We start from the raw sequence: 6971 nt of genomic DNA, 5'->3' as shown, positions 1-6971 counted from the left end.
CGCACTAGCTCTGGGTACACCCAGTTTAAGTTTGTTCAACTAGTTTGTTTTCACGAAAAATTACTCAGGAACGCGATGCATAATTATGGAATGGATCACAGGATTATTATGTGTTGCAATTTACAAGCTTATATCAAGGTGAAGATTCTAAGAAGATAGTTTCTCCTTCAATGACCTGGTGGCCTAGAGCCAAGATAGGACCTGTGGTTCAATTTCTACAGTCAGAGGATTATGTATATAAATGCTACTATTTTTTTTAAGATTTTTAAATTTTTATTTATTTGACAGAGACACGGCGAGAGAGGGAACACAAGCAGGGGGAGTGGGAGAGGGAGAAGCAGGCTTCCCGAGGAGCAGAGAGCCCGATGCGGGGCTCGATCCCAAGACCCTGGGATCATGACCTGAGCCAAGGCAGACACTTAACTGACTGAGCCACCCAGGCGCCCTGCTACTATTTTTGTCAGATAGCAGACATTACTTCCTTTTCCTGAAATTTGTGAACGACTGACTTTAATCATATTAAGCTAGTTCAAAACTCAATTGTAGTCTCATCCGTCCAGAAGAGCAAGGTATAGGGGTAGCGGAAAGGCACTTCAGTCTCAGAGTTACAGCTACTGCTATGGAAAAGCTGGGACTTCTCGCCGGTGTCCCTTGACATCTCCTAAATTTACTTTTTTCTATCTTGTGATTTTTCTCTGTTAGTTACATCAAGATCTTCCCAGACATTAAAAAAAAAAAAAAAGATCTTCCCAGACATATGAACTCAGTATTTTTGTCTCTCTTTCTGTCCTTACATTTAAAAAACAAAAAAACAAAATCATGGTGATCTTATCTTCATACTGGCTCTCAAATATTATATCTTCTATAAGACATTCTTCCTATTTATTTCTACTCTCTGTCTCATTACCTTTCACTTGGGCTACTACAATAAGTTTCTAACTGATGTTTTTTTCCTTCTCCAATCCATTCTGTAAAAGGTGATTGTTTTTTTTAAAGCATATTTCTGGACATGTCACACTCTTGCTCATAAACTTTTGGTGACTCCTGAAGAGTAGAGGGTAAGTACAGATAGTAATATGGCATTCAAATACTGAAACAATCTGGCCCCTACTTATCCCTATTATATAATAATTAACTGGTTATTTTCTGACTGTAGCATGGACTTTCTAGCTTTGGCTCATACCCTTCCTTTTATCTTGATTGACCATTTCCATGAAACTTTACCCATAAAATCCCTACCAAGCCCAACACAAATGTCATCTCCTTTACTGGAAGTAATCCTTTCTGTTTTGATACTCAATTAGCAATTTGTCATTTTAATTTACAACATAGCTTCTGTTCAAATGTCATCAATCTTAAGCCCTTCTCTGACTACCCTATCCCCCCTTCCCACCCTTCCACTCGCTGCCTTCTCTACTTTTATGAGATCTTATGAGCACCTAAAATCATATTTATTGCCTTGTACTTATTATTTTGAATCCCCTCACCACTAGAAAGTAAGCTCTATGTCTTTTTGTTGTTGCTTACGTCATATATCCAGCATCTGGAAGAGTGCCTGGCACATAGCAGGTGTTCAAGAGTTGTCGCCAAATGAATAAATGCTTATGTAACATTCCTCCCTACACATGTATTGCCTCTCCTGTTAGATTGCTCTTCTTCCATTCTATGTCAAGGTTAAAATGGGTCATCATTCATTCAAATGCCAAAGGGTTATCTTCAACCCCTCCCTCTCTCACAACCACCTAACATCAGATTTATTTTTTTTTAAGATTTTTTTAAAGATTTTATTTATTTATTTGACAGAGAGATAGAGAGCACAATAGACAGAGTGGCAGGCAGAGGGAGAGGGAGAAGCAGGCTCCCGGCTGAGCAGGGAGCTGGACGCGGGGCTCAATCCCAGGACCCTGGGATCATGACCTGAGCCGAAGGCAGCCGCTTAACCATCTGAGCCACCCAGGCGCCCCTGATTTTTTTTTTTAAACACTCTGGTGGCAGAGGATCAATTAAGAACAACACTTGAAGGTTTGGGAGGCTGCAATGATAATTCATGTGAAGGAAAATGCCTAACTAAACAAAGGAGGCAATGATGGAAATATGAAGAAGAAAATGGGAGATGTTTAAAAGTTCCAATTGACTGGATCCAGGACAGGGAGACTAGCTGGAATAGCTGACATTAATCAGAATGGGAAATACAAGGAGCACCTGGCTAGCTTGGTCAGTGGAGTGTACAACTCTTGATCTCGGGGTTGTAAGTTTGCGCCCCACGTTGGGTGGAGGGATCACTTAGAAATAGAATCTAAAAAAAAAGAGAGAGAGAGAATGAGAAATACAAGAGGAAGAGCAGACTGGCAAACTCTTACTTGGTATATTCTCCTGCCCTGGGGCTTTACTTTCCTATTCAGCTTAGTTCTGTGGTGTGTAACATTGACTATTCTTTCCAGTAATCTCACCTTGGTTTTTTTTTTTTTTTTAATAAAGATTATTTATTTATTTATTTGACAGAGAGAGAGACAGAGCACAAGCAGGGGGAGCGGCACGCAGAGGGAGAGGGAGAAGCAGGCCTGCCACTGAGCAGGGAGCCCGATGCGGGGCTCGATCCCAGGACCCCAAAATCACGACCTGAGCCGAAGGCAGACGCTTAACGGCTGAGCCACCCAAGTGCCCCTTGTCTTTCTGTTCTAACAGTGCTGATAACCCCTACACTTCAGATTATTCTTACTTGCCTTCTATGTGTGCTGCTGGAGAACAGCACATTTACAGATGATATCATCATAAATTTATGGTCTCTAGGGGTGCCTGGATAGCGCAGTTGGTTAAGGGTCTGACTCTTGGTTTTGGCTCAGGTCATGATCTCAGGGTCATGAGATCAAGCCCTTATCAGGGTCTGCACTCAGTGGGAAGTCTGCTTGAGACTCTCCCTCCCTCTCCCTCTGCCCCTCCCCCTGAGCTCATGTGTATGCGCTTGAGCTCGCTCTCTCTCTCTCATAAAATAAATAAATCTTTTAAAATATTGTATGGTCTCTAACCTTAGTTAAGCCCTCAGAAGGGAAGAACAACACTTCTCAGGAAACATTTGCTCCTTCTCCTACTTCCCAAAGTAGCCATTTTGGGCATTCACAATTTGCTTTAAGCCCTTAAGGGAGCTCTCCTGGTACTTTCTCTTTGTTTCCCAAAGTCACCAACTGCCTTAACTTCTTGCCTTCTCATTCACTTAACGTCACTGTACTTGTACTTGCTTCCTTCCCCCCTGCTTTAGAGGAAGGGGTGTCTCTGTTCCCATAATGTGCTACTTTCTTTCATCTCTTCAGGGACTTTGATTTTTCTCTTACTATCTTCAACCTTCCGTTCTCCATTAGTTCTTCCTTCTCAGTACTGAGACCCACTCATCTGTACTAGTTTCTGAAGACTTTCTTTCGTTCTCCTTTAGTAACTTCCATCTTCATGTACCCAACCTTTCCTCCACAGCCAAGAACCTTGAGTCTATGCTTGGCTTCTTTTCTTCACCTCCCATTCGCTTCCCAACTTACTAGAAACTGCATTTTGACTCCGTAGTTTTGTTGAAATTGCTCTATGATCTACTAATTGTTAGACTGAATGATCATTTCTTAACTTGTCTTATCCCATTCTTTCTGTCATTTTATACTGTTGCCAATTTTCATCATTTCTCCAAGTTTCACTCACTTGACAACCATGAAAGCACTCTCGAATCACTCTCTGCATTCATTCTTAGCACCATGTGCTGGTTTTTCTTCTTAAGGTGAAAGAACTAGGGGTGCCTGTGTGGCTCAGTCGGTTAAGCATTTGCCTTCAGCTCAGGTCATGATCTCAGGGTCCTGGGATTGAGCCCCACATTGGGCTCCCTGCTCAGCAGGGAGTCTGCTTCTCCCTCAGCCTCTGCCTCTGCTCCTCTCCCACTTGTGTTCTCTCTCTCAAATAAATAAATAAATAAATAAATAAATAAATAAATAAACAAACAAACATGGGTACTAGCTATTTCTTTGTTCTCCTAGTGTAAGCTCCCTGGACAGGGACATACTTTTTTGAGTACTCATATTTCCTTTAATGTGCTTGTATGTACATTGTCTGTTTTTCTGTGATCTCTCAGAGGGCAAGAGCTATTATTGTTTTTAAGATTTATTTATTTATTTATTTGAGAGAGAGAGAGAGCTAGAGAGCGTGAGCACAAGTCGGGGAGTGGTAGGCAGAGGGAGAAGCAGGCTCCCCGCTGAGCAGGGAGCCCGATTCAGGACTCGATCCCAGGACCGATAAATCAATCAATCAATCAATCAATCAATCTTAAAATAAAAGGTGAAAGAACTATTACCTTCCTGGAAAAACTCACTTTTAATTAGCTCAACACAAATAACTCAAGAGTAAACTTCTGGTTTCTCTTACTTGTGCAGGAGGAACCATAGGCTTCTATCAAAGTAAGAATAAATATAACTGAAGAAATATGTATCTGGTATGCTTCCTATCCTCACTTAATGCTAAATTTAAGAAATAATAGCTCTTGGGGTGCCTGGGTGGTTCAGTCGGTTAAGCATATGCCTTCGGCTCAGGTCATGATCTCAGGGTCCTGGGATCGAGTCCTGAATCGGGCTCCCTGCTCAGCGGGGAGCCTGCTTCTCCCTCTGCCTACCACTCCCCGACTTGTGCTCACGCTCTCTAGCTCTCTCTCTCTCTCAAATAAATAAATAAATAAATAAATAAATAAATAAATAAATCTTAAAAACAATAATAGCTCTTGCCCTCTGAGAGATCACAGAAAAACAGACAATGTACATACAAGCACATTAAAGGAAATATGAGTACTCAAAAAAGTATGTCCCTGTCCAGGGAGCTTACACTAGGAGAACAAAGAAATAGCTAGTACCCATGTTTTATTTATTTTTATTTATTTATTTTTTATTTTTTTTAAAGATTTTGTTTATTTATTTGACAGAGAAAGACACAGCGAGAGAGGGAACACAAACGGGGAGTGGGAAAGGGAGAAGCAGACTCCCTGCCGAGCAGGGAGCCCGATGCAGGACTCGATCCCGGGATTCCAGGATCATGACCTGAGCCGAAGGCAGTCGCTTAACCAACTGAGCCACCCAGGCGCCCACCCATGCTTTATTTTTGAAAAATCACAGGACAGAGAGAACATAGAATACTGACATTTACCATTTCCTTTCCATTACTATCATTTGTATTCTTATTTTTTTAAAGATTTTATTTATTTATTTGACAGAGAGAGACACAGAGAGAGGGAACACAAGCAGGGGTAGTGGGAGAAGGAGAAGCAGGCTTCCTGCTGAGCAGGGAGCCCGATGCGGGGCTTGAACCCAGGACCCTGGGATCATGACCTGAGCCGAAGGCAGACACTTAATGACTGAGCCACCCAGGGGCCCCCATTTGTATTCTTACTGTCATGTGTAGGTTGGTACATATAGTGAATTAGGTCTGTGTTATCTGTTCTCTATGAAGGCATCTGTGATAAAGAAAATTACTGATAAAGTCTTTGAAATAAATTTGAGCTAATCCAAACCAAATGTGAGAGAATACTTCACCCAGGTTTGTTTTTTTGTTTTTTGTTTTTTGTTTTTTTATTCTTTTTCTTTTTTTTTTTAAGATTTTATTTATTTATTTGATAGAGTGAGAGAGCACAAGCAGGGGGAACAGTAGAGGGAGAAGGAGAAGCAGGCTCCCTGCCAAGCAGGGAGCCTGATGTGGAGCTTGATCCCAGGACCCTGGGATCATGATCTGAGCCGAAGGCAGGCGCTTAACCATCTGAGCCACCGAGGCACCCCATGTTTTTTGTTTTTTTAAATATGGCATTTGACTTTATTCTTGAATTCACCCAGTTTTTGAGGGTAGAAGCTCTTGGTACATTACTTCACAAATTATGCAACTATCTCGGTAAACACAGATTTAGAGATTCAAATGACATTTTTTTTTAAGATTTTATTTATTTGACAGAGAGAGCACAAGCAGAGGGAGAGGGAGAAGCAGGCTCCCCACTGAGCAGGGAGCCTGATGCGGGACTCGATCCCAGGACCCTGAGATTATGACCTGAGCCAAAGGCAGATGCTTAACTGACTGAGCCACCCAGGCATCCCTCAAATGACATGTTTTGCCTGGCTAAATTATTTTTTATTTATTTATTTTTTTAAAATTTTTTTAATTTATTTATTTGAGAGAGAGAATGAGAGACAGCATGAGAGGGGAGAGGGTCAGAGGGAGAAGCAGACCCCCCGCTGAGCAGGGAGCCCGATGTGGGACTCGATCCCAGGACTCCAGGATCATGACCTGAGCCGAAGGCAGTCGCTTAACCGACTGAGCCACCCAGGCGCCCTAAATTATTTTTTACAGTACATTTTGAAAGTTCCACTAATTATTCTAGGAAATAAATGTAATTTTTCACTTACTACCTTTTGGAAAAGAGGATATCAAATTAAATTCCAGAATTAAATCATAACCCAGGAAAGACAGCAAAGGACCTTATAAACTGAAAAATACATTATATTATTAAATTTTTTTTTAATATAACCTCTACCCCCAGTGTGGGGCCCAAACTCACAACCCCAAGATCAAGAGCTGCATGCTCTTCCAACTGAGCCAGCCAGGCACCCCACATTATATTATTTTAGAAGTGATTACAAGATGTTCTCAGAAAGATATTCATGGTTTTACTACTGAACAGAACAATTTACAATGCACCTAAATTTATTGATAATCTTGTGCCTTGCCTTACAACAATCCTTTATCTGCTAAGTACAAAAGAATAGATGATTAAGAATCCATTAAAGGTCATATGAGTATAAGTCATATTCAAATAAATAATAGAAATATCTTGGGCAAAACAAGCTGTGGGAACTTTGAGGGAATGTAGACATAGACTAAATAGGAGTGTTCAAATAATCTGATTGGAAAGTAGTTGTTGATACTTTAAATAAGGGAGGACAATAGAGAGTGATAATTTATAAGTAGTT

Source organism: Mirounga angustirostris, unplaced genomic scaffold, assembly GCF_029215605.1.
Source record: "Mirounga angustirostris isolate CCGP_5_RB_7025 unplaced genomic scaffold, mMirAng1.0.hap1 SCAF_5, whole genome shotgun sequence".
Classification (NCBI taxonomy): Eukaryota; Metazoa; Chordata; class Mammalia; order Carnivora; family Phocidae; genus Mirounga; species Mirounga angustirostris.
This window is presented reverse-complemented; position numbering follows the sequence as displayed.